The sequence below is a fragment of the Orcinus orca genome, chromosome 1, assembly GCF_937001465.1.
Source record: "Orcinus orca chromosome 1, mOrcOrc1.1, whole genome shotgun sequence".
NCBI lineage: Eukaryota > Metazoa > Chordata > Mammalia > Artiodactyla > Delphinidae > Orcinus > Orcinus orca.
The window spans coordinates 9,209,296-9,235,495 of NC_064559.1; the positions used below are offsets into that span (position 1 = coordinate 9,209,296).

Below are 26,200 nucleotides of genomic sequence, written 5' to 3' on the forward strand. Positions count from 1 at the left end.
TGATGAAAGGGAAGAACCTACAACCAAGATTACTCTACCACACAAGGATCTCATTCAGATTCGATGGAGAAATCAAAAGCTTTACAGACAAGCAAAAGCTAAGAGAATTCAGCACCACCAAACCAGCTCTACAACAAATACTAAAGGCACTTCTCTAACAAGAGAAGAAAAGGACCTACAAAAACAAACCCAAAACAATTAAGAAAATGGTCATAGGAACATACATATTGATAATTACCTTAAACGTGAATGGATTAAATGCTCCAACCAAAAGACACAGGCTTGCTGAATAGATACAAAAACAAGACCCATATATATGCTGTCAACAAGAGACCCACTTCAGACCTAGGGACACATACAGACTGAAAGTGAGGGGATGGAAAAAGATATTCCATGCAAATGGAAATCAAAAGAAAGTTGGAGTAGCAATACTCATATCAGGTAAAATACACTTTAAAATAAAGAACGTTATAAGAGACAAGGAAGAACACTACATAATGATCAAGGGATCAATCCAAGAAGAAGATATAACAATTATAAATATATATGCACCCAACATAGGAGACCTCAATACATAAGGCAACTGCTAACAGCTATAAAAAAGGAAATTGACAGTAACACAATAATAGTGGGGGACTTTAACACCTCACTTACACCAATGGACAGATCATCCAAAATGAAAATAAATAAGGAAACAGAAGCTTTAAATGACCCAATAGACCAGATAGATTTAATTGGTATTTATAGGACTTTCCATCCAAAAACAGATTACACTTTCTTCTCAAGTGCACATGGAACATGCTCCAGGATAGATCACATCCTGCGTCACAAATCAACCCTCAGTAAATTTAAGAAAATTGAAATTATATCAAGCATCTTTTCCAACCACAATGCTATGAGATTAGAAATGAATTACAGGGGGAAAAACATAAAACACACAAACACATGGAGGCTAAACACTACGTTACTAAATAACCAAGAGATCACTGAAGAAATCAAAGAGGAAATCAAAAAATACCTAGAGACAAATGACAATGAAAACACAACAATCCAAAACGTATGGGATGCAGCAAAAGCAGTTCTAAGAGGGAAGTTTATAGCTATACAAGCCTACCTCAAGAAACATGCAAAATCTCAAATAAATAATCTAACCTTACACCTAAAGGAACTAAAGAAAGAACAAACAAAACCCAAAGTTAGCAGAAGGAAAGAAATCGTAACGATCACAGCAGAAATAAATGAAATAGAAACAAAGAAAACAATAGCAAAGATCAATAAAACTAAAAGCTGGTTCTTTGAGAAGATAAACAAAATTGATAAACCATTAGCCAGACTCATCAAGAAAAAGAGGGAGAGGACTCAAATCAATAAAATTAGAAATGAAAAAGGAGAAGTTACAACAGACACCACAGAAATACAAAGCATCCTAAGAGACTACTACAAGCAACTCTATGCCAATAAAATGGACAAATTCTTAGAAAGGTATAACCTTCCAAGACTGAACCAGGAAGAAATAGAAAATATGAACAGACCAATCACAAGTAATGAAATTGAAACTGTGATTAAAAATCTTCCAAAAAAAAAAGTCCAGGACCAGATGGCTTCACAGGTGAATTCTATCAAACATTTAGAGAAGAGCTAACACCTATCCTTCTCAAACTCCTCCAAAAAATTGTGGAGGAAGGAACACTCTCAAACTCATTCTATGAGGCCACCATCACCCTGATACCGAAACCAGACAAAGATACTACAATAGAAGAAAATTACAGACCAATATCACTGATGAATATAGATGCAAAAATCCTCAACAAAATACTATCAAACAGAATCCAACAGCACATTAAAAGGATCATACACCATGATCAAGTGGGATTTATCCCAGGGATGCAAGGATTCTTCAATATACGCAGATCAATCAATGTGATACACCATATTAACACATTGAAGAATAAAAATCATATGATCATCTCAATAGATGCAGAAAAAGCTTTTGACAAAATTCAACACCCATTTATGACAAAAACTCTCCAGAAAGTGGGCACAGAGGGAACCTACCTTAACATGATAAAGACCATATATGACAAACCCACAGCAAACATCATTCTCAAAGGTGAAAAACTGAAAGCATTTCCTCTAAGATCAGGAACAAGACAAGGATGTCCACTCTCACCACTATTATTCAACATAGTTTTGGAAGTCCTAACCTTGGCAATCAGAGAAAAAAAAGAAATAAAAGGAATACAAATTGGAAAAGAAGTAGTAAAACTGTCACTGTTTGCAGATGACATGATACTATACATGGAGAATCCTAAAGATGCCACCAGAAAACTACTAGAGCTAATCAATGAATTTGGTAAAGTTGCAGGATACAAAATTAATGCACAGAAATCTCTTGCATTCCTATACACTAATGATGAAAAATCTGAAAGAGAAATTAAGGAAACACTCCCATTTATCACTGCAACAGAAAGAATAAAATACCTAGGAATAAACCTACCTAGGGAGACAAAAGACCTGTATCAGAAAACTATAAGACACTGATGAAAGAAATTAAAGATGATACCAACAGATGGAGAGATATACCATGTTCTTGGATTGGAAGAATCAAGATTGTGAAAATGACTACACTACCAAAAGCAATCTACAGATTCAATGTAATCCCTATCAAATTACCAATGGCATTTTTTACAGAACTAGAACAAAACATCTTAAAATTTGTATGGAGACACAAAAGACCCCGAATAGCCAAAGCAGTCTTGAGGGAAAAAATTGGAGCTGGAGGAATCAGACTCCCTGATTTCAGACTATACTACAAAGCTACAGTAATCAAGACAATATGGTACTGGCACAAAAACAGAAACATAGATCAATGGAACAAGATAGAAAGCCCAGAGGTAAACCCACGCACCTATGGTCAACTAATCTATGACAAAGGAGGCAAGGATATACAATGGAGAAAAGACAGTCTCTTCAATAAGTGGTGCTGGGAAAACTGGACAGCTACATGTAAAAGAATGAAATTAGAACACTCCCTAACACCATACACAAAAATTAACTCAAAAGGGATTATAGAGCTAAATGTAAGACCAGACACTATAAAACTCTTAGAGGAAAACATAGGAAGAACACTCTTTGACATAAATCGCAGCAAGATCTTTTTTGATCCACCTCCTAGAGTAATGGAAATAAAGGCAAAAATAAACAAATGGGACCTAATGAAACTTAAAAGCTTTTGCACAGCAAAGGAAACCATAAACAAGATGAAAAGACAACCCTCAGAATGGGAGAAAATATTTGCAAACGAATCAACGGACAAAGGATTAATCTCCAAAATATATAAACAGCTCATACAGCTCAATATTAAAAAAACAAACAACCCAATCCAAAAATGGGCAGAAGACCCAAATAGACATTTCTCTAAAGAAGACATACAGGTGGCCAAGAAGCACATGAAAAGCTGCTCAACATCACTAATTATTAGAGAAATGCAAATCAAAACTACAATGAGGTATCACTTCACACCAGTTAGAATGGGTTTCATCCGAAAATCTACAAACAACAAGTGCTGGAGAGGGTGTGGAGAAAAGGGAACCCTCTTGCACTGTTGGTGGGAATGTAAATTGATACAGCCACTATGGAGAACAGTATGGAGGTTCCTTAAAAAACTAAAAATAGAACTACCATATGATCCAGCAATCCCACTACTGGGCATATACCCAGAGAAAACCATAATTCAAAAAGACAGATGCACCCCAATGTTCAGTGCAGCACTATTTACAATAGTCAGGTCATGGAAGCAACCTAAAAGCCCATTGACAGACGAACGGATAAAGAAGTTGTGGTACATATATGCAATGGAATATTACTCAGCCATAAAAAGGAATGAAATTGGGTCATTTGTAGGGACGTGGATGGACCCAGAGACTGTCATACAGAGTGAAGTAAGTCAGAAAGAGAAAAACAAATATCGTATATTAACGCATGTATGTGGAACCTAGAAGAATGGTACAGATGCACTGGTTTGCAGGCAGAAATTGAGACACAGATGTAGAGAACAAACGTATGGACACCAAGGGGGGAAAGTGGCGGTGGGGGGTGGTGGGGGGATGAATTGGGCGATTGGGATTGATATGTATACGCTGATGTGCATTAAATCGATGACTAATAAGAACCTGCTGTATAAAAAATTAAAAAATAAAAAGATTTCCCCCTGAAAACCAACAGGGAGATGGTTCAGTATATAAAAGGATTTAAAGGGAAAAAATAAAATAGGTAAACAATGACAACAACAATAACAAAAAAAAAAGAACCTGAGCTTCATTAAGTCCTGAAACCAGGTGTGTGATCTCAGTTAGAAGACTGTGGGTTTTGGCCGGGTTCGAGTCCCGGCTGCATGGGTTCAAGTCCCAATCAGGGTTTTGACCGGGTTTGAGTCCTGGCCACATGGGTTCAAGTCCCAGTCTGAGGTGCATGGTTTCAGGAACACCTGCTCCGGTAGCAGTTCCCTGCAGGGACCCAGGGGCCCCAAGCCCAACTCCTCAGGGGCTGCCTGTCCCTGCCCAGCCACTCTTATTCTGCCCAATGAAGCCTCTGACAGACACCCACCAAGGGACAACCAGAGCCCCTCCCCCCCCTCAGACTCAACTCTTCCCCAAGCCAGTGTTTTCAAACTGCAGTCCAGACCACAGAGCAATGCACTTGGAAAATCCTAACCAGCATTAAAAACAACACCAACATGATGTCGGAAGCATCAGGGCACACTGCGGGCAGGACTGGAGCTGAAACCTGGTTCCCCTCCGCGTGGGCATGCGCTCTCTTCTTTCTCCTGGGTCACAGCATAAAACGTGTTTATGTCAGGGTCAAAGAAGTGGAAAGCCAGAGTACACAGGGTGCTGCACAGGGTTGGGTGTGTCTCCCAAGCATTTCTCAAGACCTACCTGGAGCTGTGTGCTGGGAGGGATAAGATAAGGTAAAATAAGGTGGCTGAACAAAAAACAAAAAGGAAAGGAGCTGGAGAACCCAGAGTGGGGAGGGAGCAGTCTGGCCAGGGGGCAGGGAGGAGCTGGGATCTGCCAGGAGTCTCAGAGATAAGATAAGAGGAGCAGGTGTGGAAGGCACAGCAGGCAGGAGACCTGCAGGAACAAATCTCTGCACAGACGCATGGAGGCTGACTTGAGAAGGGCCCGAATTAACAGAAGCACAGACAGGAAGGTCAGGCGAGAGCACTGACAAGGATCTGAACCAGAACTCTCGTGCCTTCCAAAAACCTCAGGCTCACTCCCACCTGCCCTTCATGGGGAACCAGCCCCAGTCAGTCCAAAGACTCCTGCCCAGATCCGCTCTGCTCCTGAGCATGAGACAGAGCTACTTTTATTTAAAAGGAGAGCTGTAGTGATAGCCAGAGAAACCCAGGAATGCACAGAAGCCTAGAAAGTTAAAATGACCCACCACAACCTGCCCTCTAAGAACCCTTCACCTTCACAGGAAAGCAGCGCCCAGGCACTGGGCTTCATCTTCTTTTAATCTTTATAAACAACCTCAATGACATGGATGTTATTGCCCCCATTTCACAAAGGAGAAAACCAAAGTCAGAGAGGTTAACTAACTGGCTGAGGTCATTCAGCTCCCGAAGAGTGGCCCTGGGGTCTGATACCTGCCCTCCGCTGCTCTGTGCCCACCACACCACACTGCTTCCCCAGATGCTCGGTCCACCAACTCCAAGGCACCCCCATAGGGACAGGGTACTGATTAGACACAAGTGGACCTCCTGTACCCTAATCAAAGCCAAGGAGGTTTTTGGAAGGTGACCAAACCGTTGAAGGAGACAGGAGAGAGAAGGGGGAGCTAGCCCTGCCCATCACCTGGTGCTGTTTCACACCCTGGGCTCCACTCTGGGCTTCTGCACCTTATGGCAGTCAACAAGTGTGAGCCCCATAGACCAAATGTCTAGGACTGGGAAAACAGCATGTCATCAGAGCTCAGATGCAGCTGCTGCCAGCTCTCAACAGCTCCCCTGCCCCTGGCCCCGGACACACACAGACACATTTCACTCTTAAGGAAAGAGGTTTTTGAAAGAGACATCAGGGACATGCAATGGCAGAGGCCAGGGCCCCAGCCCCATCTGTTCAGAAAGACCCCTGCTGGTGGACCATCCACCATACCCCACTGCCCCAGGGGTCCCCAGAAACAGGCTTTCCCCTTGCTCACCTCTAAATCCAATCCGGATAACCAAGGCAACGGTCTCCCATAAGCCACAAACCTGGATAATTTCAAAACCTCACCTTGTCTGGTAACGGATATAAGACCTATTTAACTCAGACTTTGTTTTCAGGCTTAAAACTAATTCTGCCTAAATTTCTCACCCAAGTTATCATACCCACAAACTAAAGTTTCACTAGAGCAAAGCTGATAAGTGATTTTTTTGGCCAGTTTCCCCTGCCCTAGCTCTGCAGTTCATTGTGAAATACCCATTTCTGGTCCTGCACTCTGCAGTTGCAGCTCTGGAACCCACCAGACTCCAGTCCTAACTTTTTTGGTCTCTAAGTATGTCAACTCTGAGCATAGTTCTGTGATGGGTCAGGATTATACCTACTTTATGACGATGATTTTTTTAAAATTCAAAAGAGGAAACAATGTTAAATAAACTGACCAAGTTTTTTATTAAATTCCTGCATTTGAGACATATGAGTAATAATGAGTAATAATGGTCTCCTGCAGTATTTTCCTAACTGTATTTTCCTCTTTTTTTTTTTTTTTTGTGGTACGCGGGCCTCTCACTGTTGTGGCCTTTCCCGTTGCGGAGCACAGGCTCCAGACGCGCAGGCTCAGCAGCCATGGCTCACGGGCCCAGCCGCTCCGCGGCATGTGGGATCTTCCCGGACCGGGGCACGAACCCGTGTCCCCTGCATCGGCAGGCGGACTCTCAACCACTGCACCACCAGGGAAGCCCTTCCTAACTCTTTTAGTTCACATATCCCACTTTCAAAGTGGAAAATAAATACGTCATCTTTAAAAAGTACACATTAAAAATTAATTAGCTATGCCTTTCTTCCTGCCTGAACGGTTGTGTCCTCATACCGGAGAACTTTCCATGGGTTCCCGTCTCACCCGGGACAGCGAGTGCCGTCATGGAGGAGGAGAACTAGAGCCAGCTCCCTGGGAAGGCAGGCTCCATCCACATGGAAATGACATCACGGAAAGCTACCATCCCGCTACTATGGGGCAGTCCCTCCCCTTCTCACATTAACAGATGCTGCTCATAAACAGTCTGTCGTTGTGAGCAGATTCACAGGTTGGATGCACATTTCAAAACCGCAGCCCGTGCCAGCCCCCTTAAGGATTATTTACCTAATGTTCAAGGAACGCTGTCCCCAAACCTCCCCACATGCTGCTCTGCTGGGTACAAAGTGACCTTAGTCAATACCAGGTATTCTTTTGCAAAGGAGTGCCTACCCTCAAGGAGCAGGGGTGGGAAGGCAAACAACTGCCAGAGGAAATACCTTTCCAGAACTTCGTTCACCTCCTGGTTTTCAAAAATTGGCTCTCATAAACCCTACTTCTAATGCACCAGGATCCCAACGTGACTCAGAATTCAGCTGTCCTGAATGGTGGGGCAAACCCCGCAAAAGGAATGCACGAGCGCCAGGCACTCAGCTACACCAGCACGCATTTTCATCAGGACCTTAAGGAAATGAAAATCAAAAATGTGTTTTGGGGGCTTTTGATTTTCAAAAGCCAAGATACATTAATCACAAGTTTAAAATCTTATCCTCACCACGATTTCATCTACAAGTATTAGAGTCCTCACCCACCCCGCTTCACCCTGCTGGTCCTTGAATGGGTTTTCGGGACCTCACGGAGGAGCAATACAGGGATGGAGGGCGCATTCAGGCTCTTCACCCACTTGCCCTAGAACGCCTGGGCGCCGCCCGGTCTCTTCTGAGCGAGCACCAATGAATACAGCGGTGAGGGTGGAGGACGGGCACTCACATTTGGGAGTGCCCACTAGGTACCAGCACCAAAATAGTCATTTGGTCAACTCTTTGAACACCTGTTCACTGATGTCTCCGCCCAGTGCTCTGGGTTAGTCTGTGCAGGTTCTGGGATAAACCTGCCCTTGGCCCCGGGGTGCTCACAGCTGCAGGAGCACGCAGGCACATCTATAACGGGCACAGACACCACGGAGACGGCCAGAGGCCCACTGAGGCCGACACACGAGGACCAGGTGCAGAGGAGGCAGCTGAGCAGCGGCAAAGCCTGGGAGCCTGGACAGCTCAGCCACTGACACTACGTGTGCTGCTCGCCTCTTCACCCTCCATAGCAAGAGGGGGCTTCAGGTGGGTCACCAGGCCCCTTTTCCAGCCCTAACATGCTAAAGTGCTATAAAGGAAGTGAACAAAGTTGTTGTCTAGAGAGAGAAAGAACTGGAATAAATACAGCTCACCACTCCCCAGGGACAGAGACTGAGAAAGAAGCACAGCCAGTGTCCCCTGACATGAGCCCTCAAGCTCCAAGAGGAAACTTTCCTGCTGAACCCTCACTCTCTGACCTTCCCGAAGACATTTCTGAGATACCATTTCATTCATGTTGAAAAACAGACTCAGAGACGCCATTAGCTGGAAATTATCTGGGGTATGAGGACCTTCAAATCTAGTCTCCAAAACTAAAAAAAAAAAACCAAAACAAACAAACAAAAAATCCACCAAGTGATGCCTACCTGGCCAGATGCAATAAGATGTATCAGCAGCAATGAGTTGTGTTCTTTTTAAAAATATATGGAAATTCCCTGGTGGTCCAGTGGTTAGGACTTAGCACTTTCACTGCAGTGGCCCAGGTTCAAGCCCTGGTCGGGGAACTAAGATCCTGCAAGTCGTGTGGCACGGCCAAAAATAAATACATACACACATACATACATAAAACAGGCAATCCTGACAAGCATTAAGCAAATGAAGGCATCATAAACCTTTCCACCAGGACCCACATGGGGGAATTTTATTTGGGGGGAGGGTTCCCATATGAACCCCCAAGCCCCCCCTTCACAGCCAGAACTCACCATCTGTCACTTGTCTCTTCTCATGAGGTGACAATAAGCCAGGGACAGTGCATGAATTTACTGAGCCACTGTTCAACCCCCTTCGTAAGTATAAAGTGTGACAAGGCAGACCAGCTCCCATCCAAGCAGAGCCAGAGTGTCTATACCTCTAAAAGCCAGCACGCCCTCCTCTTGTCTCTTCCCATCCTGAGCTGCCTCGGAAGCCAGGGGATGACTGGTGTAAGGACCCCAAAGCAAGCTGCCCAGCAAGCCCTTTGTCTTGGGGAGTGTGTGTGAAGCTCACTGAAAAGCCTTTTCCTGAGCGGGCTTCGTCCCGCAGCTGCTGCATGCGCACCAGCCAATGGCCCACAGGCATCCAGCTCGGCATGTCCAGAACTGACCTCACCCCCCTTACCCCGCCCACCCCATGCTCCCCGTCCTGAGCACTGCGACCACCCCCCACTTCTCTCCAACCCTTCCCACTTCCCCTAGTCCCCCAGGGTGCTCCCAGCTGGGCAACCGCAGCAGCCCCTAACTGGCCTCTCTGGCCCCCGCCTTGCACAGGAACGCATGTCTTTCCTCCTCACCAGATCTCAGCTCAAACAGCACCTCTTCTGGGATGCCCTCCCCAACATGTCCCATCCCTAAAGCCCATCCATGTCCCCCACGGCTCCCTGTTCTTTCCCCAAGGTAGCAGTGACCATGCTCTAAACCTGCCTATGTACCCGTCTTCCCGCCACACTGGGCTGTCAGCCAGAGGAGGGCACAGACCACATCTGTTGTCCCCTCTCTGTATCTCCAGCAACTAGCACCGTGCTTGACACAGAGCAGACAGAAATGAGCTCAGCTGGTCCCCCCAGGGTTTAAGAAAGCCTGCCATTTCTGGAACTGACTCACACCCGCTTGCATTTTTAATCTGCACGTGGAATCCAAGGTCTCTCAGGAGCCTGGTCTGAGGCAGGGTTCTCAGGCTTCAGTGGGCATCAGAACCACTCGGGAGACTTGCTGAAACACAGACCGCTGTACCGCCGCCCTGGGTTTCTGATTCTGTAGGTCTAAGATGGGGCCTGGAAACCTCTATTTCTAACAAATTCCCACCTGCTGCTGCTGGTGGTCCTAGAAACGTACCTTAAGAACCCTGTTCTGGAGGAAGAGGGGAAAAGGGAACAGAGGTGGCCCAAGCCCAAGGTCAGGCAGGAAGTCTAAACAGGGATCCTTTCCTAAAAGTTTCTCCCTGCTACTCCCTCCCCAAAAGTCTGGCTTTGTCCTTAAGTGGAAACCTTCCACCTGCCCCTTCCTTTCCCACTACTCCCTCAAGAAACTGAAAAAGAACATCGGAAATGAATGGGCTTAAAGACAATGGCCCACAGATCCAGCCACCAGAGGAATCTCAAGATTGTCACTTTAGTACTCCCGGGAAAGAGGGAGGCCCCAGGGCAGGGGCTCACAGGTGGCCCTCTGCCCCCTCCCAGCTGAGGACAATCTTTTTACTTTGGGCATGAACAGTCTGTGTGGACACTGGAAAGTTCCTTTATATTCTTGAAATTTTTCTTTTCCTCTTAGAAAAAGGAAATACAGTCGACTGTTTCCTCCAAGGACTCAGAAGAGTATATGTGTTAGGGGAAAGACTTAGACTTCTGAACCCAAAATCCATGAATTTCTTTAGATGTGCCCTTCGCCTCGGCCTTTAAAAGCACACCCCAGGGCCCATCACTCAAATATCTCAGGCACTCCAGGCTTCTACATAGTGAGGTCTGGCTTCTGGGTCCGTCTGGCAGCAGGTTCAGAAACATCCTAATACATATCAATTTTCAAAGGCAACTAAAAACATGAAGAAGAACCCAGGGGAAGATATAAAGAGCCTCTGTCCCCCCTCAAACCCCACCTCATAGCCTCCCCCTCCCCTGTCAGTCAGCCCCAGCCAGGCCTGGTGAGTCAACCAGGCCACTAGGGTCATTCATCCCCCACAGCTGCAAGTCACCTCTGGAATGCCCCAAACCTGCATGTCTACCACTAAAGTCCCCTTTCCCTGCCTCCTTCCCAGGCCATCCTGCCTGAAAGTTATCTAAGCATGCAGCCAAATTCTGTCAAACTGCATTTCCTTAACCGTGGATGTGTGATAATGCAGCCACGAGAATGTAAATGACAACATTGTCTAAGACTGGCTACATAAATAGTGGTACACACATTAGATGGACTGCTATGCAGCCATCTAAAATGACACTGTGGAAGGTATTTATTGACAAATAAGAAAGTTTACTATATATTCCCATGTAGGAAAAACGCAGGTTACAAAACAGTATTATCCTTTATTTTGGAGGGAGGGAGGGAGGGAGGGAGGGAGGAAGGAAGGGAGGGAGGGAGGGAGGGAGATGGATGATAGAAACAGAGCATGCAAAACAGGAACAGTGGTTTTCTCTGGGTGGTGGGGTGATAGATTCTTATTACTTTATTTCCTAAAATTTTCTACAAAGAACATGTACTACTTTTATAACAGAAAATAAGTTATATAAAAATAATCTTAAATATCTGTTGTTAAAATAAAAAAACAAAAGCAAGCACACAAAGGTGTGATTTAAAGAAACTATCCCACATCCCTGAAGCGTTTGTCCTGGGCGGGATGGGCAGAGGGTTAGATAGCAAATCAGAGTGCTATAAATACTACCTCTCTACACCCTTTAGCCACTGTCCTTCATCAGCAAACAACTGCCCCTGACAGGCCACCAGGAAGGTGGAACACGGCCACCCCACTTTTGGGAAAGAGGCTCAACTGTGCTTCTCAGAAAGTGGTGAGAAAACCACTTGGCAGAGGCAGGTCTAATGCCGGCCCCTGTGTTCAAAGATAGAAATAATTAACGGTACTTTCCCCAAAACAGGATCCTAGTTTAGAATCATGTAGTTAGTGCAGTGATCACATTTTTCTGAACCGAAAGTTAAGACATGTATGGGCTGGCAAAAAATTTGTTTGGGTTTTTCCGTAACATGACTGGTGCCCTTTTAGATCAGGGGTCAGCAAACCATGGGGCCAAATGCAGCCCTGTTGCCTGTTTTTGTAAATAAGCGTTTACTGGAACACAGCCTTGCTCATTCATTCAGGTACTGGCAACAGCTCATTCATCTACATGTGCACTATCTATGGCTGTTTGGGGTTTGGGGGTTTGGTTTGGTTTGGTTTTAAGCTATAACAGCACGGTTGAGCAGTTGCAAGTGAGAACTATGGCCCACAAAGCCTAAAATATTTCCTATCTGGCTCTTTTTCTTTTCCATCTGGCTCTTCAAGGAAAGTTTGTTAACCCTTATTCTAGGGCAACAGAGTAAAATATAACCACAACTGTCCCAGGAAATCCAGAAAGGTCACTAGAGTTATATCAGAGCAGCCCAACAAGGCCGGTGTTGGGGTGAGGATCCCCCCGTTACAGCTCTGCTCCTGACCCCAAAAGATGGGTACCTCACCAGGCACAGAGCTGCCCACCACCCAGAGGCCCCAGGGACAAAGGGAGGGCTCTGTGGTGACCACCTTTTACTGGGTCACCTAGAACAGGGCAGCCGAGTTCTGGGGGGGGGGCGGTTGGAGGGGAGACACAGGCAGACAACGATGTCCACTACTGTGGGGAGGCACAGTGGAATTGTGCCCCGTAAGGAAAGGAGTTCGTTTCTGGACCTCAAGTTGTCTCCTGGGCTAAGGACTTCATGTTCCTCCAAAAGCCATTTCTGGACTATTGGGATTTTTCTTGGAACCATTTGAAAGATATACACTCTTACGCTAACACACTCAAGAGCTTGTTGAATAGCAGGCACTCTGACATTCTCCTCCAATGAATTTCACCAGTTCCCCAAACATTTTTATTCTGTGAGAAGCAGAAAACCAGCACAATGTGATGATAACTATAGCTGCTATTATTTACTGGGAGTTTATTATATACCAGGCTGTGTGCTAAGTGTTCTATGTGTATTACCTGACTCATTTTTAAAAGGTAAGTACTAGTATTTTGCCCATTTTACAGATGAAGGAACTAAGGCACAGAGAGGTTAAGTAACTTGCCGAAAGTCACACAATGAATAACAAGTAGAGCTAGAACTCGAATCTATCATGGCTCAGGAGCCAGGCAACCATTTAACAGATAAAAGGAGAAAACAAATAAGAGTGTGTTTTGATGTCCTAGACTGCAAGCCTTCATTCTCCACCCAATGGGTGATTAAGAAGACATTCCTTAGGGGCTTCCCTGGTGGCACAGTGGTTAAGAATCCGCCTGCCAATGCAGGGGACACGGGTTCGAGCCCTGGTTCGGGAAGACTCCACATGCCGCGGAGCAACTAAGCCCATGTGCCACAACTACTGAGCCCACGCGCCTCTAGAGCCCGTGCTCTGCATCAAGAGAAGCCACCACAATGAGAAGCCTGCGCACCGCAACAAAGAGTGGCCCCCCGCTCGCGCACAGCAACAAAGACCCAACTCAGCTAAAAATAAATAAATAAATAAATAGATTTATTTAAAAAAAGAAGACATTCTTAGGATTCCCTGGTGTGTCGCCCCAAGGTGGGCACTGGGCTGGGGCCAGGGAGGGGGAGATAAAAAAGCAGCAGAAGGAGAAGTTCCAGCCTCTAATGATAATCCAGAGAGAAACCCAATGCTGTGTATGAAACTGCACGGGCCGAACTCCAAGGCACAGGTGAGTAGCACAGAGGGTCCCAAGTGGTCTTTCCTCCCACTGGGGAGCAAACATAACTGATTACAAGTACCAACCTGCCAAGCATGGGGTCCTGAGGGCAATTTCATTGTCTGACCAAAAACCCACCCAAGTTTTCTGCTTAGAACATTAAAAAAGATTTCGTTCAGGAAGTGATACTGATGAAGCAGTCAAGATGCTCTGGAGCTGGGCGCCCCAGGTTCAAATCCTGACTCTGCTGTGAACCAAAGTAGTCATTTAAACTCATCTTTGCAACTCAGTTTCCCTCATCTGTTCTCAAGAGGAGTGGGTTAGGTAATCCATATAACAGTACTTAGGACCCCAAGTGCCTGGCACACAGTAGGTCCTCAAAACCATTAGCCGATACGATCATTATTAAGACCACACGGACATTCTGGAAGGACTCACCAAGTCACTCAGACCTGGTGAGACCAGTGTGGACAGCCCTCTTACCGATTTCTACCCCAGCACCCGGGCTGGGTACAGTACCAGATCTGACTCGGGGAGAGCAGACTTGCCCTCTCTCAGGGGCCAGTGAGGCTGATTCGGCTGTGGTGTGAGGCATCGTTCAGGACAGGTGGTCTGGTGTGCTGGCGGCCTGCTAGGAGTGCCTAGACAACCAGGACATAAATACTGCTGGTAATCCTCACCATGGTCAATACCACTCTCAGAGGAGACAACAGCACAGGAGGCTTTCGCCAGGTAAGCACAGGCTTTTGACAGTGCTGGGGAACCCCTCTGACCCCCACAAGTTCCCTGTCTCCAAGCTACAGCCCATCTGCTGCCAGATTAACCTTCTCCAAATCCAATTTCATCATGTTAAGCCCCAGCTCAAATGGCTCGTAGTTTTCTAGAGGATAAGCTCCAAACTCCTGAGTCTGAAGTCGGGACCCAGGCCTCCCGTCCAGCCTCCGCTTACACCTGTGCCACGTAAGCACTGCTCCAATTCCTTCCCTCTCACACCAACCCTTCATCCCTGCACTTCTAAAACTGAATGAGGCCTGCCTCCGGGCCTGTGCATCAGCTCTGCTCCACCCGGCCAGGCCACTCCAGGCCTGTCCCTGAACCCGTTTCCTATAATCTGTTTCCTCACCTGGATATTATGACAGCATAAGTTCTTATTATGTCCAATCTAAATAAGAGAGGCAGAAGTACTTTGAAATGTATGAACATGTCATATATATTCAAGGACACATTTCTAATCAGGCCCTAACTTACTCTTGGCTCTTATGATTTTGTCTTCCCATCAGCTGATGTAAATTTTCCACTGCTGGTCAGATTCTGCCCCGTTTTGTAAGTTATCTTTGGCACACAGAAGTCTTTCCAATAATAAGGCTCACATCTCACACACCTCTGACTCTTTCCCCACCTACCTCCACACACAGACGGACCCTGACCACACAAATACAAGTGTCATCTGTACTGTCACACAGGTAGGTGAATAAGAACCCTGGTGGGGAACCCTGGAGCTGTAGTTGAGGAGTTTATCTTAAACTAAAATCAGATATTTAAGGGGTTGTGTTTAAATCTGGCCAAAATACTGTGGGTGGCTTTGGGAGGCTGACTGATGGCCCCCCAGAGATGTTCACACCCTAATCCCCAGAACCTGTGACTATGTTCTCTTATGTGGCAAAAGGGACTGCTGAAAGTGTGATTACGTTACAGATCTTGAGATGGGGGGATTATCCGGCTGGGCCCAATGTAATCAAGGGTCTTTATGAGAGACAGAGAGGCAGGAGGATCTGAGTCAGAAGAGGGAGAGAAAGATGTGAGAAAGGCAGACGTTGGAGTGATGCAGTTGTGAGGAAGGAACCACGGCCAAGGGATGCAAGCAGCCCCCAGAGGCTGGAAAGGCCAGGGGAGGGGCTCTGCCCTTGAGCCTCCGGAGGGAATCTGCCCTGCTGACTCCTTGATTTCAGCCAGGTGATACCCATTTCAGACTTCTGACCTCCAGAGCTGTAAAATAATAAATTTGTGGCGTCTTAAGTCATTGAATTTGTGGTAATTTGTTACAGCAGCAATAGGAAACTAATGCAGTGGCTATTTTTAAAAGATACATCATTGGGCTGGGAAGAGGGGCGATATTCTAGAATAATTTCCGGATCATTCATCTAAAATAACTTAGTTTAGTCACTCCACAAGTGGTACTGAGTGCCAGCTAAGTGCCAGGTGCTGTGGTAGGTTCTCACGTATCCCATGGGCAGCTCAAGACACATTATGACAGAGTCCTGCCTGCTTTCAGTATGAATATGCCCCATTCGTCTACCAGTCTCCTTCCCAGGCTCGGTTCAACACTGAAAGCACTATGGAGCACTTACATTACATGCCAGGCACTGTGCACAGCCTGGGGTACCGCAACGTCCAAGTAAGAGCCCGCACCCCTCAAAATGCTCCTCATCAGTTCTTACATCCTTAATCTTTCAAAACACTTTCACTTCAGATTAAATATTTCAGTGAAATAGTATTAATAACAAGAACAGCTACCAGTTATTACTCCCCTTCTGTGTGTATCACTTTTTATTAGTCCTAATCCTACAGCAACCCTGTGAGGTATTACTGTCCCCATCTGCTGATGAGACACAGCTCCCAAGGTAAAGAAATCTCCTCTAAGTCCCAACGCTGTCAGGGGCAGGCCTATCCATGCCTGTCTGACCCCAGGCTCAAGTCCTTTCCTCCTGCAGCCTAGGAAGTGAGCAGATAAGAAACCTGCCCCCAGGTCAGTAACAACAGTCACTCTCCTGGGGGCTTCCCTGGTGCTGCAGTGGTTGAGAATCTGCCTGCCGATGCAGGGGACACGGGTACAAGCCCTGGTCCGGGAAGATCCCACATGGCGTGGAGCAACTAAGCCCGTGAACCACAACTACTGAGCCTGCGAGCCACAACTATTGAAGTCTGTGCGCCTAGAGCCCGTGATCCGCAATAAGACAAGCCCGCGCACCGCCACGAAGACCCAACACAGCCAAAAATAAATAAGTAAAATAATTTAAAAAAAAAAAAGAAAGAAATGCCTTAGGAAAAAGAACAAAAGTCATTCTCCTGGAAACACGGCAAGGTTCATGCCCTGAGAAGTGTGTCCACCTGGTTGCAGAAAATCATAAGTCCTAAAAATCCAGGAGCTGACGGGGCTCTCAAAGGCCACCTGGCCAAACTCCCTTTCTGGAAACTCCTCAGCTACCAGGTTGAGAGTGTTAGGCTTCTCAGCACCAGCGATCCCACCCCGGTTCTGTCTCAGACGTAAGTGGGAGAAAGAGGCAGGAGCCCCACACTGAGTCCACTCTGGGCGTGCGCCTCTGGAAGGAGCTGTTGGGTACGCGGCCCCCAGTCCTGCCACGCTGACTCCCAGAACCTGCCTCCATCAGCAGCACCCCCAAACACCACACACAGGCCAGGCACGGACACCTGTGCACATCACTGGTGCAGACATTAAATTAACAGGTCCTGCCACCGAGGTCCCGTGCAACCCTCTGGCACTACAAGCGTACGCAAAACCCCAATAGTTTTTAAGACCAGTGAGTTACCCCTACCAGGGACGATCCTAGACAGACAACAATACTCAGGAAGAGAAATGAGAAGAGGATGTTCAGAGGAAGAGGCGACTGTCTCCTCGCTGACCTCCACTCTCCTTTGCCGGCAGAACTAAGGCCACGGGCCCAGGCCTGGCCTTCAAGGCCCTTCACTGTGGACCCCAAGACATCTTTCCAGCTTTTATTTCCTACTATCTCCACCCCACACCAGCGCTTCAGCCAGAATGGCTCATGCCCCAACACACACACACACACACACAAACACACACACATACACACACACACACACACACACACACACACACACTTTCCTACTTCCACGTGCTGCTCCCACCTCCACCCCCGGGACACCCTTTCCTCTGCCAAAATCCTACCCATCCTGATGGAATGTTAGACGCTCCATAGGGTCTGCCCCCCATCCTGAAGTCACCTCTTGTCCTCTAAAGTCCCTCATCTCTTAATGGCCTAAGGTTGCCCTGCCATGCCCTATAGGACTCTTAGAGTACCTGTCCCGTCTCCCAGGCTGCATGGTGCGCTCCTGGAGAGAGGATCTCTTACCCAGACCTACACTCCCCTTGCGGGTTGGTGCTGTACCATGTCCATACCAGCAGTTTAATACCCACGGGTGCCCAGGGGCTCCCCAGCTTCTCAAGCTCCCTCTTCTAGAACCCAGAACCCAAGAGACACCAGGGATGCTAAGCATCTGGGAAACGCTCTTCCTGTCACCAATCACCCTGAAACCGCCACCATCCAGAGCCCTGGACACAGCGGCAGCAGCGCCCTGTGTTAAATGGGGTGAGGGCAGAAGAGGGAGATGGAGGAAAAGCATCGTTCACAGGGGCCCGGAGCCTGCTCACATGCGCACACAGACACTGGGAGGGAGGGGTGGCGGCACACCCAGGATGCAGCACCTCTACTGCGTCCTCTGCTCGGTCCCACTCCTTGCTTAGAAGAGTGAGAGGGAAGAGGGACAAAAGACAGCAGGCCTGGCTGCCAGTGAGCTCACGCGCGCTGGAACAGGGGCACAGCAGGCCTGACCTGTACATGGTGCCCAGCCCTTGCTCTACCAAATGCTGGCTGTATACACATTAGGGGGCAAGAGCCACAAACTGCTTTTTCGATCTCAGACAGATGGGGAGATGTTTGCTCCAGCACCTGTCAAACAGTCACCACCTGCAGGTCACAGGGCAACCTATTCTTACCTTCACCCTCCCCTGAGCCAGGACCCGGGCCAAACGCAGAGAAAACATGCCAGACAGAAAGCAAACACCGGCTTGACCCCAGGATCTGGATTTAATGTAAAAGTTCTGGGTGTGTGAACAGACCCCAGGACCTCCCATCCCGCCCAGCAGACGGCAGGATCATTGCCATCAGGCCCTCCGGTTCCCAGACAACAAGGGTACTACGATGAGGCTGATGGAGGAGGGTGGCCAGCCAGGCCCGGGTTCCAGGCCCACCCTGGGCACCAGCCACATGTGACCCTGGGCACATCCGCTCTCCCTTGGGCCTGAGTTTCCCCGTTTCCTCATGTGTAAAACAAGGTGATTGACCTAGATGATTTCCAGTTCCCAGAGATTAGGACACGGCCGTTTACCCTGAGCACAGAAGGGCTGGGCTGAGAATTGGGATTTAACAGGTTCTAGAAAGAATCATACACAAAAGAATCTGAGTACTAACCCTTCTAGACGTTCTATGAAAATAGCAAGTGTGGAGGGGCAGACCAGCTTCTCGGGGGCGGTGAGGTGTTTCCCAGGCCAGCAAACACCCCTGGGAAAATCCAGCGGGGGGGAGGGGCAGGGAGCGCGCCCCTTCTCAGACGGCCAGGAAACCCATCCTGCCCCGTTACACACACACGCACGCACACGCGCACACACACACGTACACACACGCGCGCACGCACACACACACACACAACCCTCCTCAGAGGCTGGCAGGAGCCCGGCTTCCCCTTCAAGCGCCACCCCCAGCCCAGCCTCCCCCTCTCACATCAAGCAGAGGGCCTCACTCACTGCAACTGACCTCTTGTTTCCTCAAAACAGAGGCAATCAGATGTGCTCACCCTCAACCCTCGGTCCGGTCTCAGCCCTCCCCCCCCCCATCCTATCTCCTCCCCGCACTGGCCATTCCCCTCCTCCCTCTCCCTCCTCCTTTAGGACTTTGCCCCGGACCTATTTTTCATTTTGCCTTCAATGTCTCCTTCCACAAAAGCTTTCCCCCTCAAGCCCACAAACCCCGCTCTCGGCTTTCACGTACCAAATACTGAAAAACCTCCCGTGGACTCTGCTTCTCCTTCAGCCTCATCCCGGCCAGCCCTGCCTTCCCTCCTCCCTCAGCACAGGCTGCCCCGACCCCGAGCTCTCCCCCTGTGGCACTCACCACGGCCACCTGATGGTTCCACCCACCTGAGTCAACACCACCCTCCTCAGCCTTTCCAGCGGGTCCCACCCTCTCCCCTGAAATCCTCTGCTGGGTTGCCATGTCTCACCCGGTCCCTCATCTCAACCTCCCTCACCAGCTCCCCCTCCCCCCTCCACCTCCACAGGAGTCCCCAGGCCTGGTCCCCAGCCCCCATCCTCCCTGCTCTCTACGCTGTCCCCTGGGCTGCTTCAGCCTCCCCACGGGCTGGCAGCTCCCCCAGGACCGTGCATCCCATTCCCAGGCTGGGCAGGCCATCTCAACCACTGGCCCAATTCTAGAACAAATCCAGTTACACACATGCCACGTCTCTCCCTCCAAGTCCCACAGGCACCGATGAAGGGGCACAGGGAACCCGGGGGGCGGGGAGGACGGAACCGTTCTGGACCTTGACTGTGGTAATGGTTACATGACTATATGCATTTGTCAAACGGCACAACCGCGCACGAGAAAGTGTGAATTTACGGTATGCAAATTGTACCTTAATAAAAAAGGATAGGAAAAAAGTCCCGCAGGCACCTCAACCCCTTCCCGTCTAAAACTAACATCACCGTCTTCCTGCCGCCAGCCCAGCCCCGCCCCCTCTGTTTTCATTGGTGACACCACCATCCACCCCAAACAGTCCCCACCGCTCCCTCCACTAGAAATCTCAGCGCAGTGGCCAAGCAGTAACGTATTCCAGAGAGTCCACCTGCACAGGTTTATAACCTCTTGAATCTACGCCTTCATTCCACCTCCCCACTACCCGCCACCTGGGACTCAGGCCGCCTTCACTTCTCACAGGCCGCCTCACGGGTCTCCCTCCCCATCCACCCTGATCTCTCAAATTGACCCATTCCAAGACCCATTCTGCACAGCCTGCCTGCCTGAGTGCCCTCCCCTCTCCTCCCCACAGCAGCGCCCACCTTTGCCCTCCCTGCTCTGGCGTCAGCTTCAGATCCTTCTCTCCCATGGAAACCTGTTCCTCCTTCAGGCCCTAGCTCCTAGACCTCCCAGCACAGGAAGGCGGTTTCCCAGCCCTTTTCCAGCAGAACCAGCACCGCTGCGCCCTGGGTTCCCACAGCAGAGGACTGCACCCGCCCTAGGTCCTGCACGGTCTGCCAGTACCCACAGGTACCCACGTCCACTGTGCACATGCCAGGGCAGGGAGCCACCTCCCTCTCTGTCAGAGCCCACTAGGCTGCAGCTGAGCTGTGGGCGCCCAGGGAACCCTTTCTGGCCTGAGCTGAACTGTCAGCTGAAAATTACCAGGAGCCCTATGCCAATGCCCTCCTGCCCCCCACCACCCCGACCCTACGGAAGCCCAGCGGCAGCAATGCTGCTCAGACTACCCTAAACTCCTAAGGGCAGAGCAGACAAGCTGCTTCAACAGGAAATGGGGTGGGGGACTCACCCCACTCTGCTCCCTTGCCCAGCCTCCCACTGCTCCCCTGCCACTCCCTACCCTCCGGCCAGACTGCACCCACCCCTACCAGACACTCAGCCACCCCAATGCCTCTGCTCGAAGAGCCCACTGCCTGGACCAATGCTACTCAAAGAATGGTCCTTGGACTCATATTGTCATCCTCGGTGAGATAACAGGAGTAAGGGCTCAGAAACTTTCACAGCAATTTAGCACCGTCAGGACATTTTTACTGTGTTTTGCAAAAGCGCTGGTCTGCAACAAACTGGGAAAAAATAAAACCTGGCCTTCAGCATAGAGCGTCTGGGAAGCACTGGCCCCTCACCCCTCCAAACTCCTGCCTCTTCCTGCTGAAATCTTTCTCATGCTCAGAGTCCCAGCTAACACGCCTTCTCCTCCAAGAGCCTTGCCGTTTCCACCAGCCAGAAGTGGTCTGATCTAGACCCGGAGCCCTAGATCTGCACACTAAGGGTGTTTAGGTGGTATCTGCACACCCCTTATTACAACTCCCTGAGGTCCGGGAACCAAGGAATTGTTCACTTTTATATTTCCAATGCCACGCTCAAGGCAGACAATCAGTCAATATTTGTTCAACAAGGAGGGAAAAACCCACAATTCCAGAGCGGGCTTTTCTTCAGGGCAGGATGTGGAGAAGCACCAACCCTTAGAGCACACAGGGATTTTCCAGGTTTCTAGCAAGTGCAGCCCCTCTCCCTCGGCCCAGATGGAAATGGGATATTTTCAAAAAGCAAGTCGAGGACTCCGGAGACAAGAACTCAGTCACTATTCACTAAAACAGAATCTACAATACCCTGAAAGGGCAAGGTGAGTGAAAAACACTCAGCTTTCTCATGAATCCTTCTCTACATGCACAGAGTAAAAATAAAGCACATCCAAGTATGGAGAATAAAAAGAGATTTTCAGGATCATTTCCAATGTTAGATATTCTGTGGGCCCCTGACCTCAAAGCAAAAGGTCAAGGGCTCAGGAGCCTGTAACCCCACGACAAACATGCTTGTGGACAGACCAGTGGACACCCACTTGGGTCTGAAAAGTGTGGGGAGCAGCCCACCCAGACACATCAGGGTCTGCCTCAGAGTCGGTGGACCCCATCCCCCACATAGGTGCAACTCCTCAAGGAGCAGGGCCCTCGCACTCCCCCTCTCCCACTGGCTCTTCTTTCTACTGGCTCTCCCAGGTTCCTGGCTGTTGTTTAGCAAGAATGCTGGAACTATTTCCAGATGCCACTGTCAGATCAAGACAACTCTCTAAATATTCCTGTCTAATTTTGCACACAGCTCTTGTTTCAACTGACAAAGATAATGACTTAGTATCCACGGCTCTTGATGGAAAATTATCATGCCAAGTTTGGAGCTTCCCAATAATACACTCTTGTAAACTTCTTTTTGAGAAAAGAGAAGTGACCTCCCTGTCCAGATTCTTCTCCATAGGCAAGAAAGGGCACCCAAAAGACACCCTAACTAACCAAGGAATGTTATGGGGAAATCCTGATACATCCCCATAGGATCAATTAACAACAAGAAAAAGAAATTCATGGTAGGGGTTTCAGATGTTTTTCCTTGCCCTGTACAATGATCACCATTCTTCACTTTTCTGCGTCCCCACCAGTTTGGGACTTTGAGGTTTGGGGCATAAATTCTGGGTTACAGTGAAGGCAAAATCTAGACTCAGAAGTAGTGTCTTTCCCCACACAAAAAGAAACGGCTCACTGGCTCTGATGCTTCAATCAACTGTAAAAGAACTGTACAAATTGTACACGTGTCCATTCTGCGCTCCTGGGTAGCCTCTCTCTTGGAGGAGTACATGGCACGTGTACATACACCCACATATATGTCTGAAATGCAGCCACACACTTACTCTCTGCAGACCCAGGCCTGGCACCCTCCCACATCATAAGACATACGAGATATCTCAGCAAATCAGCAAGGATGAGCAAAGCATCACCTTGGAAAAGCCACTTATGGATAACTGAATTGGCCTTTCTGCCAGCATTCAGACAGTATAAATTTGTTTGCTCACTATTTAAAAACTGCCCCATGGTTATTTCATATGCGTATCTCCCACAGTCTTGCAAAGTCCCCAAAGACAGAAACCACAAGTCTCCCACTTCTTTTGTACTCTGGACCCAGCCAGTCACTGCCATGCACCCAGCAGGCACAGCAAATGACCATGGGTTTCCTCACTCCTATCCCCCCAGGTGCAGAGTGGGGGACTCCATTAAAGCCCAACCTACAGGGCTTCTATCATTGGTTTAGGACAGAGATGCTACCCTTTACATAAACCTCTCAGCCAGTCATGGACAGGTCCTAGGGGGCCTCTGGCAGCATGGGAAGACTCTTTTTACAGTTTTACCTCAGTGGTTCTCAACCAAGGCTGCTTTTGTCCTCTAGGAGACATGTGGCAATGTCTGGAGACATTTTTGGTTGTCACAAATAGTGTGTGTGTGTGTGTGTGTGTGTGTGTGTGTGTGTGTGTTGGGGGGGTGGGGGTTACTAGCATCTAATGGATAGAGGCCAGGGATGTTGCTAAAGGTTGAGAAACGCTGTCTTATGTGACACACACGTAAGTGCTCACCTTAGTTCACTTTTCCTTTGAGTTGCCCAAGGTCAGGCCCAAAATCCTAACCCTGCCTTGTCTGCATTATTTGCAAAGTTGAAAATGCCCAAAGTCATCACCAGTCTTAAAGATGCTGCTCCTGAGAACCACCAGCCCCTGCTTTGCTTCTTCTCCGGAGATGGGCCCTCCTGCCAGCATGACCCACCCATGCACAGCATGACAACTGGCAGGCTGGCATCAGGCATGCTCAAATCCTTTGGCAACAAGTTAGACCTGGCAGGCCCAGCTCCTCAGTCTTCTGTCACGCACACCCAAGGTGCAAGTGAGCATGGACAAGTTTTCCAATGGGCTGCAGGCCCTACCCTGGATGAGAGGCTGCACTTAAGTCTCTCACCCTTCAGAGGACTGGCACCTGTCGTCCAAATGGAGAGTTCCAGCATCCAGGCCTGCCCCCGCAGCATTTTCCATCCCACAAGGCACATGGGAGAACTGGCCTGGGTTTGGCAGAGGGGCAGAGACTGGGCAAAGGCACGAGTTTAGGCAATTAAGCCCAAACCATTCACAAGACCCCCGGAGTTTGGAGAAGTAGGAGGAGGGGCCAAAGAAAAGCCAACGGAGGAAAGGACCAAGAAGGGTCCTCTTTCCCAAGTTCACCCAAAACCCCCAACTGTGGAACCCAACAGCTGGCTCGGGTCAAGCGAGTCAAAGTCCTGGCACAAACCTGGGGCCAGGGGCAGTTAGCGCCCCTGAGACAGTGCAAAGGGGTCTAGGCGTGAAGAGAAATATTATCATGAGAAAGCGAGGCAAGAAAGCAGTACTGTCGACCAAGAGACAAGGCACCAGCACGCGGCCCTCGTCCCCTCCCCGAGACAGGTATGGGCTAAGGTGGGCACGGGGGTAGGAGACAGCCGCAGGGCGCCCGGAGCTTGGGGCAAATGAAACTCGCAAACGGGAAGCCGCGCTGTTACTTGAGGATACAAGAAGGGCCCAAGCGGGTGGTGAGCACAGATCTGGCCGCAAGCAGACGGCGCCCAGGGCACGCGGTGGGCGGCAGCCTTACCCGGCTGCAGGAAGCTGGGATCCACGGTCACCTTCGCGCAGCCTCCGCGCGCTCGCCGTAGCGTAGACACCCGGCATGCACTCCGTATCTGTTTACCAGCGCTCCCTAGCCCAGAGACCCAGCGCCGGGAGCCCCGCCCCGCAGGCCACTCCCATTGGCTGCGCCGCCTCCCCCGCCCCCAGTCCAACGTCGCGCGGCGTGGGGCAGCGTGCACGGCCCGTGCGCTCGACCCGCGGCCAATCGGGACGGAGGGCAGAGAGAGAGGAGCCAATGGGAGGCCGCCCCAGCGCGCGAGCCCCTCCCGTTCTTCCCTACCGGCAGCCCTTTCCTGTAGTTGGGAAGGCTGGGTAAAGGCTGGGCTGCAGGGGTGCGTGCTTGATGCGGCTGCACCCCGAGAACTAGCCCTTCGGTAGATGAGGCGGCGGGCGCAGCCGCGGTGGCCAGCGGTTGGATGTCACGTCCCGGCCGGTGCTCGCCGGGCCTCCGAGCGGGACTGGAGGGGAGGCAGTGGAGGGAACTGACGTGACTGCAGCGGGCTGGCCCGTGCTCTCCTTTATGTAACGAGGGCCCTCTCCCAGTTCCCACAAAAGACTCCCACAGAAGGTGGAAGCGCTGTGGGCTGGCTGAGTGCGGGCCCGCCTCTGGCGCCTGGCCCCGCCCACATGTCGCGCTTCTCTTCTGGCTACGAGTGTTGGCCCTATGGGCGCGTCCCAGGCTGGGTCGCCCGAGCAGTGGCCCCGGTGCGTGCGGCGTCGTATACCCCTGTTAGCAAGGCTCCTCGCGGAGGCCCGGCCCTCCTCGGAGTAGCGGGCACAGGCCAGCACGTGGAAGGAGCGGAAGCGGGCTCTGCGGCGGGCGGCCGGCTCGATAAGAAGCGGAAGACAGGGAACTGCCCCCTGAGGAAGTGCCTCCTCCCAAACGGAGTGGCCCCATATCTCCTCGTCAGCCCGAGGTATCAGATCTGAGACCCGGTTGTCTTGACCGTTTCCACTCCCTGGTCTGCAAATCTGTCCAGGGATGTCGGTGGAGAAAAGGGAAATCAGAACAATTTAGTGACTCTTCCACAAAACTAGATACTCAAGCCAAAGGATTGTCCTTTTTTCCGAGGTGATTTTGAGGAATTAACATTTAACATTTTGGAAACTTGTTTACTATTACTACTTAGGAAAATTGACCTTTGTATGCTGATGCCTGCAATGGGGGGAGAGGGTTGTGATGAAATCCAGACGTGAACCGAGCTTCACCGTTCCTCATGGACGCTGGAGCCCGGCGTCCAGGCCGTCCTGGCCGTGGGACCTGAGTTGAGGCAGCGTGTCCCCCGCAGCGCAGAAGCGGAGCGTGCGGGACCGGGGTGGCACAGCTGTGCGCTTCTCTGGCCGGGTCCTCTGCGCTGCCGGGTCTCCTCTGCAGGAACGTTCACATACTCTTACCAGTCCAAATTCTGTACACACGCCCCACCCCCAATCATCTCCACATTAAGTACAACGTATATTTTGAGAGAGA

At 49.6% G+C, this 26,200-nt stretch overlaps 1 protein-coding gene across 2 annotated transcripts in view; it reads right to left on the bottom strand.

Moving 5' to 3' along the window:
* Window positions 1–24,856, bottom strand: part of COQ8A (coenzyme Q8A) — a 49,472-nt gene extending 24,616 nt beyond the window's left edge. Inside the window, exon 1 of one of the 2 annotated variants that reach the window (XM_004270972.3) lies at window positions 24,698–24,856. The gene's annotated coding sequence lies outside the window, so the exon portion shown is untranslated. The remainder of the gene's footprint in view (window positions 1–24,697) is intronic. The other variant, XM_049713593.1, reaches the window with a different exon arrangement.
* Between the last annotated feature and the right edge of the window lie 1,344 nt (window positions 24,857–26,200).